The sequence below is a fragment of the Pongo pygmaeus genome, chromosome Y (assembly GCF_028885625.2).
Source record: "Pongo pygmaeus isolate AG05252 chromosome Y, NHGRI_mPonPyg2-v2.0_pri, whole genome shotgun sequence".
Taxonomy (NCBI): domain Eukaryota; kingdom Metazoa; phylum Chordata; class Mammalia; order Primates; family Hominidae; genus Pongo; species Pongo pygmaeus.
Genome location: NC_072397.2, coordinates 26,285,844 through 26,299,595, shown reverse-complemented (window position 1 = coordinate 26,299,595; position 13,752 = coordinate 26,285,844).

Genomic DNA, 13,752 nt, shown 5'->3' with positions numbered 1-13,752 from the left:
CTTTTAACTTTGGCATAATTTTACATAATATGGATATGCCACCGTTATTAGCCATTCCCTGGTCAATGGACATTTAGGTCATTTGTACTTTGTCATGGTTATTAATAATATACAATGAACCTCTCTCATTGGAGCCAAATGAGTATTTGTTTTTTCTGGGGTGAACACCAAGAGATATATCTGTCGGTTCATGGATATGCACATTTCAGATTTTAATAGATATCAGAAAATTGCCCTTTAAAGTGCTGTGCCAGTATGTACCAATTTACACTCCCACCATTTGTTAGTTAGAGTCTTCATTTGTCTATTCGCTTTCCAATATTGATATCACTACTCTTTAATTTGCCAACCTGATGGTCAAGAAGTGGCATCTCATTTTCATTTTACTTTGGTTTTCCCTGATTGCTCATGGAGTTAAACTTTTTTCTACTGTTTGTTGACTGTTTGGATTCCTCATCGTTGAAAGACCTGTTCATAGCCTCTGGTCATTTTTCATTTGAGTTGCTTGTCTTTATCATATTGTTTTGTGGTAATCTGGCTTCCTTCGTTTTTTTTGTTTTTTTTGTTTTGTTTTGTTTTTCTTTATTCAGACGGAGTCTGGCTCTGTTGCCCAGACTGGAGTGCAGTGGCGTGATCTTGGCTCACTGCAACCTCTGCCTCCCAGGTTAAACCAATTCTCCTGCCTCAGCGTCCAGCATAGCTGGGACTATAGGCACACAACACATGCCTGGCTAATTTTTGTAATTTTAGTAGCGATGAGGTTTCACCATATTGGTCAGGCTGGTCTCGAACTCCTGACCTCAGGTGATCCACCCACCTCAGCCTCCCAAAGTGCTGGGATTACCGGCATGAGCCACCACACCCAGCCACCTTCCTTCTTTATCTTCCTTCTCAGTCCTTCAGGCAAAGGTGCAGTGGTATTGGTGCCTCTTTGAAGTTCCACTTCAGTGTAATGAACTACAGTTACATTTATTTCCAAGAATTTCTTTTCCTAAACTGGAGAAATTTAAGCCATGAATCAGAGAGAAAGGGAAATCTCTGGTGTAAACATTAACCACTAACCTTTCAATGTCTTTGAACCCATCAACTCTGCTGGACCTCTTTCTAAAAAACAGATGAGAGTTGTTACTCGAGTCAGTTAGCCCTTTAGTACTTTCAAACTTTTTTTTCAGGAGCTCAAGGAATTGCCAAAGAGAAGGAGAACTGTTATCTGTGATTTCTAAAGTGCTTTCCTAAATATTGATTGCATTTTTTAGGCAATGCGACAATCTCAAAGCACTTTGCTAAGGGCAACATTGTGTTGTGGTCTAACAACTGTTAAATTTCTCATCTTGCCCCGATTCCCTTAATTTACAATGAGACTATCTGTAGAGAAATGAGGTGAGACATCAGGTGAGTAAATACACATTAACAGGGGCAGCATTCACAGATTCTCAGGAACGGTTCTGACAACAACTTGATTAATGCAAAACTAAATTAATCTCTGATCACCATAAAAAACGAGAAGCTGAAATGTTTCTTTTTTTCTCATGAAGGATTTTTTTTTTTTTTCTGTGACTTATGTGGAATTGACTGAAAAAAAAAAAAAAAGTCCACAATTTCAAAACCCTTTTGGCAAAAACTCTGTGTACCTATACCTAGCATTTCAGCCAGCATGAGCAAGTACGAGGAACTGAAACGACTCGTACTTGAGAATATAGTCAAAGGAAAACCATGGAATAAAGAAAAACCAGACACAGAGATAATATACATACTTTTTATAAAAAGGAAGGAAGTTGAGGGAAACCTTTTCTGTTATTTCCAACACCTAGTCAGTCAACAAGTTTTATTTTGTTTTGTTTTGTTTTTAAGAGACAGATCTTGTTCTGTCACCTAGGCTGGAGTACAGTGGTGTTGTCATAGCTCACTGCAGTCTCAAATTCCTGGGCTCAAGGGATCCTCCCACCTCAGCCTCCCAAGTACTATGTACTTGGGAGTACTAGTACTATGGGTACTAGTAGCTAGTACTATGGGTGCATGCCACCGTGTCCAGTTAATTTTGTTTTCATTTTTGTATTTTTTGTAGAGATGGGGTCTGATATGGTAAGGCTCTGTGTCCTCACCCAAATCTCATCTTGAATCGTAATCCCCATAATCCCCACATGTCAAGGGAGAGACCAGGTGGCGGTAATTGAATCACAGGGGACAGTTTCCCCCATACTGTTCTAATGATAATGAGTTATCATGAGATCTGATGGTTTTATAAGGGTTTCTTCCCCCTTCCCTTGGCACTTTTTCCTGCTACCTTGTGAATAAGGTGCCTTGCCTCCCCTTCACCTTCCACCATGATGGTAAGTTTCCTGAGGCCTCTCCGGGCATGCTGAACTGTGAGTCAATTAGAGCATTTTTCCTTTATGAGTTACACAGTCTTGGGCAGTTATTTATAGCCGTATGAAAATGGCCTAATAGAGTAAGTTGGTACGACCGAGAGTGAGGTGCTGCTATAAAGATATCCAAAAATGTGGAAGCAACTTTGGAACTGGGTAACAGGTGGATGTTGGAACAGTTTGGAGGGCTCAGAAGAAGACAAGAAAATGAGAGAAAGTTTGGAACTTCCTAGAGACTCCTTGAATGTCTTTCACCAAAATGCTGATAGTGATATAGGCAATGAAGTCCAGGCTGATGTGGTCTCAGATGGAGATGAGGAACTTGTTGGGAAGCAGAGTAAAGGTGACTATTGCTATAATTTAGCAAAGAGACTGGGAGCATTTTGCACCTACCCTAGAGATCTGTGGAACTTTGAACTTGAAGGAGAAGATTTAGGGTATCTGGTGGAAGAAATTTCTCCGCAGCAATGTGTTCAAGAATTGACTTGGATGCTCCTAAAAGCATTCAGTTTTATGCATTCATAAAGAGATGGTTTGGAATTGGAACAGGTTTAAAAGTGAAATGGAGTGTAAAAGTTTGGAAAATTTGTAACCTCATGATGTGATAGAAAAGAAAGAAAAACCCATTTTCTGTTGAGAAATTTGAGCTGGCTTCAGAAAGTTGCATAAGTAACGAGGAGCCAAATGATAGTCACCAAGACAGTGGGGAAGATGTCTCCAGGGCATGTCAGAGAACTTCATAGCAGCCCCTCTTGTTACAGGCCTGGAGGCCTAGCAGGAAAACATGGTTTCATGGGCTGGGCACAGGGCCTTGCTGCTTTATGCAGTCTTGGGACTTGGTGCCCTGCATCCCAGCCATGGGTAAAAGGGGATAACATAGAGCTCAGGCTATTGCTTCAGAGGCTGCAAACCCCAGGCCTTGGCATCTTCCACGTGCTGTTGAGCCTGTGGGTGCACAGAAGCCAAGAAGTTAGGTTTAGGAACCTCTGCCTAGATTTCAGAGGATGCATGAAAATGCCTGCATGTCCAGGAAGAAGTTTGCTTCAGGGGTGGAGCCCTCATGGAGAACCTCTGCCAGGGCAGTGCAGAAGAGAAATGTGGGGTTGAAGCCCCTCCATGGTCCCCATTGGGACACTGCCTAGTAGAGGTGTGAGAAGAGAGCCACTATCCTTCAGACCCCAGAATGGCAGATCCACTGACATCTTGCACTGTGCTCCTGGAAAATACAAAATACACTCAATGCCAGCCTGTGAAAGCAGCCAGGAAGGGGGTTGTACCCTGCAAAGCCACAGGGGTGGAGCTGCCTACGGCCATGGGAACCCATCTCTTGTATCAGCATGATCTAGATATGAGACAGGGAGTCAAAGGAGATCGCTTCAGAGCTTAAGATTTGACTGCCCTGAAGATTTCAGACTTTGCATGGGGTCTGCTGCACCTTCATTTTGGCCAATTTCTCCCATTTGGAATGGGTGTATTTACTCTGTGCCTGTACCCCCATTGTATCTAGGAAGTGACTAACTTGCTTTCGATTTTACAGGCTCATAGGCGAGACTTGCCTTGTCTCAGGTGAGACTTTGAACTTGGACTTTTGGGTTAAATGTTGGAATGAATTAAGACTTTGGGAGACTGTTGGGAAGGCATGATTGGTTTTGAAATGTGAAAAGGACATGTGATTTCGGAGGAGCCAGGGACAGAGTGACATGGTTAGGCTTTGGGTCTCCACCCAAATCTCATCTTGAATTGTAATCCCCATAATCCCCACGTGTTGAGGTAGAGACCAGGTGGAGGTGATTGAAACATGGGGGTCACTTTCCCCCATGCTGTTCTCATAATAGTGAGTGGGTTCTCATGAGATCTGATAGTTTTCTAAGGAAGTCTTCCCTCTTCACTTGGCGCTTCTCCTGACTGCTGCCTTGTGAAGGAGGGGCCTTGCTTCCCCTTTGCCTTCTGCCATGGTTGTAAGTTTCCTGAGGCCTCTCCAGCCATGCGGATCCATGGGTAAATTAGACATCCTTCTTTATGAATTACCCAGTCTTGGGCAGTTCCTTATATCGGTATGAAAATTGACTAGCATGGGATCTCAGGTTGGTCTTGAACTCCTGGTCTCAAGCAGTCCTCAACCTTTGCATATCAAAGTGTTAGAACTGTATCCCATCATATCAGGCCAACAAGTTTCTTTAAGTGGATTATCTAACAAATCTTCCTTTCCACTTCACCACTTCCTTTTGGACCATAAGACATATCCTTGGTTAAAGGAAAACCAGATCATGTTCTCGTTATTTTGGAATATTCCAGTACCTACATTAATGGTATTAATACCACTTTAAAACTCTATCAAACACTACTGTCAATATATCACTTTTCAGCTCTACTCAGAAACCTTCCAGGGTACCCTAGTAGCAATTTTATTATATTGAATATAAGCTTTAAATTTAAGCTGGCTCCTACAACCCTTCAATATGACCCCATCCTTTCTAGCTCAGCATTGTCTTCTCATACAGCGTTCCATGTTCCTTCCATTTAAAATGCTCTTCCAGCTTTTCTTTTATTCTCTGAATTCTACCTCTTACAGACAGTCCAATCAAGTTTTCCCTTCTTTGTGAAATTTTCTGTCTTCTCCACTTTATCTTCCCCTCTTATGGCCATTTCAGTACCCACAGTATGTAATGTGCCATTTTGGATGGCAATACCTGTGAAAATGGGGAAAATGTTTGGATTTGCATTGGGTTTGCATTGTCCCTAGCATTGCACTTAATGACACTGGTTTTCCTTTAACCAAGGATATGTCTTATGGTCCAAAAGGAAGTGGTGAAGTGGAAAGGAAGATTTGTTAGATAATCCACTTAAAGAAACTTGTTGGCCTGATATGATGGGATACAGTTCTAACACTTTGATATGCAAAGGTTGAGGACTGCTTGAGACCAGGAGTTCAAGACCAACCTGAGATCCCATGCTAGTCAATTTTCATACCGATATAAGGAACTGCCCAAGACTGGGTAATTCATAAAGAAGGATGTCTAATTTACCCATGGATCCGCATGGCTGGAGAGGCCTCAGGAAACTTACAACCATGGCAGAAGGCAAAGGGGAAGCAAGGCCCCTCCTTCACAAGGCAGCAGTCAGGAGAAGCGCCAAGTGAAGAGGGAAGACTTCCTTAGAAAACTATCAGATCTCATGAGAACCCACTCACTATTATGAGAACAGCATGGGGGAAAGTGACCCCCATGTTTCAATCACCTCCACCTGGTCTCTACCTCAACACGTGGGGATTATGGGGATTACAATTCAAGATGAGATTTGGGTGGAGACCCAAAGCCTAACCATGTCACTCTGTCCCTGGCTCCTCCGAAATCACATGTCCTTTTCACATTTCAAAACCAATCATGCCTTCCCAACAGTCTCCCAAAGTCTTAATTCATTCCAACATTTAACCCAAAAGTCCAAGTTCAAAGTCTCACCTGAGACAAGGCAAGTCTCGCCTATGAGCCTGTAAAATCGAAAGCAAGTTAGTCACTTCCTAGATACAATGGGGGTACAGGCACAGAGTAAATACACCCATTCCAAATGGGAGAAATTGGCCAAAATGAAGGTGCAGCAGACCCCATGCAAAGTCTGAAATCTTCAGGGCAGTCAAATCTTAAGCTCTGAAGCGATCTCCTTTGACTCCCTGTCTCATATCTAGATCATGCTGATACAAGAGATGGGTTCCCATGGCCGTAGGCAGCTCCACCCCTGTGGCTTTGCAGGGTACAACCCCCTTCCTGGCTGCTTTCACAGGCTGGCATTGAGTGTATTTTGTATTTTCCAGGAGCACAGTGCAAGATGTCAGTGGATCTGCCATTCTGGGGTCTGAAGGATAGTGGCTCTCTTCTCACACCTCTACTAGGCAGTGTCCCAATGGGGACCATGGAGGGGCTTCAACCCCACATTTCTCTTCTGCACTGCCCTGGCAGAGGTTCTCCATGAGGGCTCCACCCCTGAAGCAAACTTCTTCCTGGACATGCAGGCATTTTCATGCATCCTCTGAAATCTAGGCAGAGGTTCCTAAACCTAACTTCTTGGCTTCTGTGCACCCACAGGCTCAACAGCACGTGGAAGATGCCAAGGCCTGGGGTTTGCAGCCTCTGAAGCAATAGCCTGAGCTCTATGTTATCCCCTTTTACCCATGGCTGGGATGCAGGGCACCAAGTCCCAAGACTGCATAAAGCAGCAAGGCCCTGTGCCCAGCCCATGAAACCATGTTTTCCTGCTAGGCCTCCAGGCCTGTAACAAGAGGGGCTGCTATGAAGTTCTCTGACATGCCCTGGAGACATCTTCCCCACTGTCTTGGTGACTATCATTTGGCTCCTCGTTACTTATGCAACTTTCTGAAGCCAGCTCAAATTTCTCAACAGAAAATGGGTTTTTCTTTCTTTTCTATCACATCATGAGGTTACAAATTTTCCAAACTTTTACACTCCATTTCACTTTTAAACCTGTTCCAATTCCAAACCATCTCTTTATGAATGCATAAAACTGAATGCTTTTAGGAGCATCCAAGTCAATTCTTGAACACATTGCTGCGGAGAAATTTCTTCCACCAGATACCCTAAATCTTCTCCTTCAAGTTCAAAGTTCCACAGATCTCTAGGGTAGGTGCAAAATGCTCCCAGTCTCTTTGCTAAATTATAGCAATAGTCACCTTTACTCTGCTTCCCAACAAGTTCCTCATCTCCATCTGAGACCACATCAGCCTGGACTTCATTGCCTATATCACTATCAGCATTTTGGTGAAAGACATTCAAGGAGTCTCTAGGAAGTTCCAAACTTTCTCTCATTTTCTTGTCTTCTTCTGAGCCCTCCAAACTGTTCCAACATCCACCTGTTACCCAGTTCCAAAGTTGCTTCCACATTTTTGGATATCTTTATAGCAGCACCTCACTCTCGGTCGTACCAACTTACTCTATTAGGCCATTTTCATACGGCTATAAATAACTGCCCAAGACTGTGTAACTCATAAAGGAAAAATGCTCTAATTGACTCACAGTTCAGCATGCCCGGAGAGGCCTCAGGAAACTTACCATCATGGTGGAAGGTGAAGGGGAGGCAAGGCACCTTATTCACAAGGTAGCAGGAAAAAGTGCCAAGGGAAGGGGGAAGAAACCCTTATAAAACCATCAGATCTCATGATAACTCATTATCATTAGAACAGTATGGGGGAAACTGTCCCCTGTGATTCAATTACCGCCACCTGGTCTCTCCCTTGACATGTGGGGATTATGGGGATTACGATTCAAGATGAGATTTGGGTGAGGACACAGAGCCTTACCATATCAGACCCCATCTCTACAAAAAATACAAAAATGAAAACAAAATTAACTGGACACGGTGGCATGCACCCATAGTACTAGCTACTAGTACCCATAGTACTAGTACTCCCAAGTACATAGTACTTGGGAGGCTGAGGTGGGAGGATCCCTTGAGCCCAGGAATTTGAGACTGCAGTGAGCTATGACAACACCACTGTACTCCAGCCTAGGTGACAGAACAAGATCTGTCTCTTAAAAACAAAACAAAACAAAATAAAACTTGTTGACTGACTAGGTGTTGGAAATAACAGAAAAGGTTTCCCTCAACTTCCTTCCTTTTTATAAAAAGTATGTATATTATCTCTGTGTCTGGTTTTTCTTTATTCCATGGTTTTCCTTTGACTATATTCTCAAGTACGAGTCGTTTCAGTTCCTCGTACTTGCTCATGCTGGCTGAAATGCTAGGTATAGGTACACAGAGTTTTTGCCAAAAGGGTTTTGAAATTGTGGACTTTTTTTTTTTTTTTCAGTCAATTCCACATAAGTCACAGAAAAAAAAAAAAAATCCTTCATGAGAAAAAAAGAAACATTTCAGCTTCTCGTTTTTTATGGTGATCAGAGATTAATTTAGTTTTGCATTAATCAAGTTGTTGTCAGAACCGTTCCTGAGAATCTGTGAATGCTGCCCCTGTTAATGTGTATTTACTCACCTGATGTCTCACCTCATTTCTCTACAGATAGTCTCATTGTAAATTAAGGGAATCGGGGCAAGATGAGAAATTTAACAGTTGTTAGACCACAACACAATGTTGCCCTTAGCAAAGTGCTTTGAGATTGTCGCATTGCCTAAAAAATGCAATCAATATTTAGGAAAGCACTTTAGAAATCACAGATAACAGTTCTCCTTCTCTTTGGCAATTCCTTGAGCTCCTGAAAAAAAAGTTTGAAAGTACTAAAGGGCTAACTGACTCGAGTAACAACTCTCATCTGTTTTTTAGAAAGAGGTCCAGCAGAGTTGATGGGTTCAAAGACATTGAAAGGTTAGTGGTTAATGTTTACACCAGAGATTTCCCTTTCTCTCTGATTCATGGCTTAAATTTCTCCAGTTTAGGAAAAGAAATTCTTGGAAATAAATGTAACTGTAGTTCATTACACTGAAGTGGAACTTCAAAGAGGCACCAATACCACTGCACCTTTGCCTGAAGGACTGAGAAGGAAGATAAAGAAGGAAGGTGGCTGGGTGTGGTGGCTCATGCCGGTAATCCCAGCACTTTGGGAGGCTGAGGTGGGTGGATCACCTGAGGTCAGGAGTTCGAGACCAGCCTGACCAATATGGTGAAACCTCATCGCTACTAAAATTACAAAAATTAGCCAGGCATGTGTTGTGTGCCTATAGTCCCAGCTATGCTGGACGCTGAGGCAGGAGAATTGGTTTAACCTGGGAGGCAGAGGTTGCAGTGAGCCAAGATCACGCCACTGCACTCCAGTCTGGGCAACAGAGCCAGACTCCGTCTGAATAAAGAAAAACAAAACAAAACAAAAAAAACAAAAAAAACGAAGGAAGCCAGATTACCACAAAACAATATGATAAAGACAAGCAACTCAAATGAAAAATGACCAGAGGCTATGAACAGGTCTTTCAACGATGAGGAATCCAAACAGTCAACAAACAGTAGAAAAAAGTTTAACTCCATGAGCAATCAGGGAAAACCAAAGTAAAATGAAAATGAGATGCCACTTCTTGACCATCAGGTTGGCAAATTAAAGAGTAGTGATATCAATATTGGAAAGCGAATAGACAAATGAAGACTCTAACTAACAAATGGTGGGAGTGTAAATTGGTACATACTGGCACAGCACTTTAAAGGGCAATTTTCTGATATCTATTAAAATCTGAAATGTGCATATCCATGAACCGACAGATATATCTCTTGGTGTTCACCCCAGAAAAAACAAATACTCATTTGGCTCCAATGAGAGAGGTTCATTGTATATTATTAATAACCATGACAAAGTACAAATGACCTAAATGTCCATTGACCAGGGAATGGCTAATAACGGTGGCATATCCATATTATGTAAAATTATGCCAAAGTTAAAAGGAATTAAGTAGATATATATGCTGACATTACAAATTTCTGAGTAACTGGGTGTGATGGTGTGCCCCCCTAGTCCCAGCTACTCATAGGCTGAGGTGGGAGGATCACTTGAACCCAGGAGTTCCAGGCCAGCCTGGGCAACATAGCAAGACCCCACTTCTAAAAAAGAAAAAAAATCTACCTATTAATGTAGATATTTCTGAGTCATGTTCCTGGAGGAAAAAAAATCAAGTTACATACATTTTAATAGCACTTTTGTTCGAGAACATATACCCCAAAATAATATATATTCCCTCTATATACCGTTTAAGTATAAATATATAGTGTAAGCATATATTTTCTACACTGTGTGTATATATATACATATTACTTATTATATGAATATAATTTCTCTATTACAAGTATAATAAAAATACCACATATTTTATGTTAGTAAATACGTTCTGTACGTTCAAATATCAAATGTTGTGTATAAGTGTATAAAAGGAAACATATAGAAAAATATCTGAAAGGATTTACACCAAACTACCAATCTCTGGGAATGGATCTGGGATGTAGAGCTGGTGGTCAAAAGGTAACTTAAGCCTACCTTAATGTTTTTAGTATTTTAAAGAAAGGGACATATATTGTCTATTACTCGTATTGTCAAAAATGGATAAGAAACAAAAGATTAACATAGAAAGAATAAAACTATGGAAATGAAGGTTAGCATGATTAGGGACGAGGAAAGGAAGAAGAGTGAGTTATACCAGCTTTTTCTCTCCGCTTCCTCCACAAGTGTTCAACTTGTGATCTTCAAGAGTTTGCTCAGTGGTGATGCCTCCTGATGCAGAAAAAGCAGTTTCAAAGCAACTGGGAGAAGTATGTGTGTGAGTAGGGAGTCAGTCCTGTAGAGATAAGATTGATTCCAACATTTGAAAAAAGTACTGAAAGATTTGTTAACAGGCAAAATTCAGAAGGAAATGTGGAAATTTCACTTTTGTTAAGCAGATAGTCTCCTCAAGGGCCAATTGTTTTGGAGCAATTCATTAGTGTAGATAGATGTATTATCTGTTCAGGCTGCTATAATAAAAGCAATACTCCACAAAACAATAGTACGTGAACATGATTTATCCAAGTTTGTTGCTACTTTGTAACAAGGATTGTCTTTCCTCTAGTTTCCAATAACATGTTCCTCATGTCAGAATGGTCTTTACTGTCTGTATTTCTACGAAGTCTGTTCACAACTACTTAGGTACTCGCTAAGAAGAGTCAAGCTTTCTCTACAGCTCTCCTTTTCTCCTTCTGAGCCCTCATCAGAATCGCCCTTTATGGCCTGGTCTGTTCACAGCAGTGTAGGATTTTTCCAGGATACGTGTCAAAACTCTTCCAGCCTCTACCCTTTACCCATTTCCAAAACTGATTCCATAGTTTTAGGCATTTATTATAGCAGCACCCCTCTCCCAGTACTACCTTTCTTAATCTATTCAGGCTGTTACAATAAAAATATCTGAACCTGGGTGGCTAATAAACAACAGAAATTTGTATCTCACAGTTTCGGAGACTGGCAAGTCCAAGACCAGGGTGTCAGCATGGTGAGGTTCTGGTGAGGACACTTTTCTGGGGTGCAGACTGCCAACTTCTTGCTGTATTCTTTCATGGTAGAAGGAGTAACTAAGCTCCCTGAGTCCTCTTTTATAAGGGCATCAATCCCATTCACCAAAGCTCTGCCCTCATGACCTAATTCATCTCCCAAAGGCTTCACTTCCTAATACCATCACTCATTCACGAAAGCTCTGCCCTTATGACCTAATTCATCTCCCAAAGGCTCCACTTCCTAATACCATCACCTCAGGGACTAGAGTTTCAACGTATGTACAGGTGAAGGGTTGAGTGGGGGCAAACATTCACACCATAGTGTTGTTTAGGGCTTAGATTTGTGGTTCTGCTTCTTTGTTTAGCTACTCTCACGGGAACAAGAGATTTAATACATAAATTTGTCCCACTATATTACCGCTTTCTTCCTCCATGCAGTTTGCTAATATAGCATAATGGTTGAGAACTCAGATTTTAAAGTCTGACTGGGTTTAAATCACAGCTCTGATGCCTACCAACTATGATCTCAGGCAAGTTATCCAACCTCTGTGTACCTCTACGTCCTTCTCCGTAAAATTTGAGATAATAATAGCACCTAGTATTGTTATGAGGATTAGATGAACTAGAAGTAAAATGATTACAATAATGCCTGGTACATAGTATGTACCATATCAGTATCAGTGCCTTGTGTCAATATTATTACTTTTAACAAATCAATAATTTTTCAGTTAAATATTTAATATTTAGTATCAAGAGGCCATCACGAAGATTATGTAAGTTTGCTTCAGACCAATCCCAAAATTCAGACAATCTGCTTAGGAGATTTAAGTTTTGACTGAATAAACTATTATTGCAGGCAGTAGGGTTAAAGGTGAATAAGCAGGACTTAAGCCAATGTTGCTCAGTTAATAGACATATCTGTAAGTATGCACAAGTGTACGTGAGATGTGTGTTGCCATGCTGGACCCCATGAATACAGGCCCAATAGAAGATGAGGCACCATACCCTGAGATTTAAATGGAATTGGTTTAAACATTTGCTAACATGCAATGGGAATAGCACATAGTTCTTTCTATCTTGCTGGGCATACTGAGCTTACGATTTTTGCTTTTCCAGGTCACTTTTGGCTGTAAGCTACTGTTTCTGCCGAATTATTTCATCTACGTATCATCTTGCCGTGAATCAGCATGCCGTCCCTGACCCATGTTGCAATGGACAGTGTCCTCGACACTCCTCACAAAATACCACTGACATAAGGCATTTGTGTGTGTACTGGAAGCTTGGTAAAGGTTGGACACAATGGCAGGACAGTATGCTACATAATCACATAAATCTCAAAGCTGTTAACCTTCTTTTTAAAAGCAGTTTGGCTAACCTCACTCATCACCTAATGTAGTCAAGATGCCTTGTTGCAAGCAATAGTCACAGAAGTTTTGGCTGGTTTAAACAGGAAAACAACTTATTAAAATGTATTGGATAACTAGCTCACAGAATCTCAAAATGAACCAAAGAGCCAGGCTGTCTCCAGGAATGACACACAAAACCATGCCGCAGAACTTGTCCAGTGAAGACACCTCAGCTGTCACCACTGGGCACTGAGTTACATCATGGCTTGCACAACTGACAGTAGTGGCCATTGCCGCTCTAACCGATACCACGGCTGCTGCTGCTGCTGCTGTTGATACTCTACTCCAGAAAGTATTCTCTGCATTCCCTTCTTTACAGCATCAATAGTCCCCTGTTAAAAATTTGGGATGGGTGCATCTCACTGATGTTTGTAGGTTACCTGCCCAAGATGTAGCTGCAAGACAGGCTGAGAAAATAAGACTATTTATTCATAAGGTGAAGCATTCTCAAATCCAGAGGGGTGCAACTTGTTTATTACAAGCGCTCTCTATGGCAATGTTTCTCGACCGTCAGTGTGCACATGGGCCATTTGGAGATCTTGTTAAAACGCAGATTCTGATTCGGTAGGTTTGGCATGGGACCTGAGATTCTACAGCACCCACGTGATGTGAAGTTGCTGATCTGAGGATCATACACTGAGTAGCAAGCCTCCATAGCACCAATAGCACCAATTTTCAAATTTGGCTCCATATTGGAGTAACAAGAGAAACATTTCCTTAAAAAAAAAATATTGACTTCTGAGCCCTGCCCTCAGCTGATTTAATTGGTCTGGGGTGAGGCATGGACACACAAATTTTTTAAGTTTCTAATATACTCAGATAGCTTTCACTGCAGGATCCAACTTCTTGTCTCTTTGCAAGGTTATTTTAATTTCATTTTTCTGAGAAGGAGTCTCACTGTGTCACCCAGGCTGGAATGCAGTGGGGGCAATCTTGGCTCACTGCAACCGCCACCTCCCAGACTCAAATGATCCTCCCACCTCAGCCTCCTGAGGAGCAGGGACCACAGGTGCACACT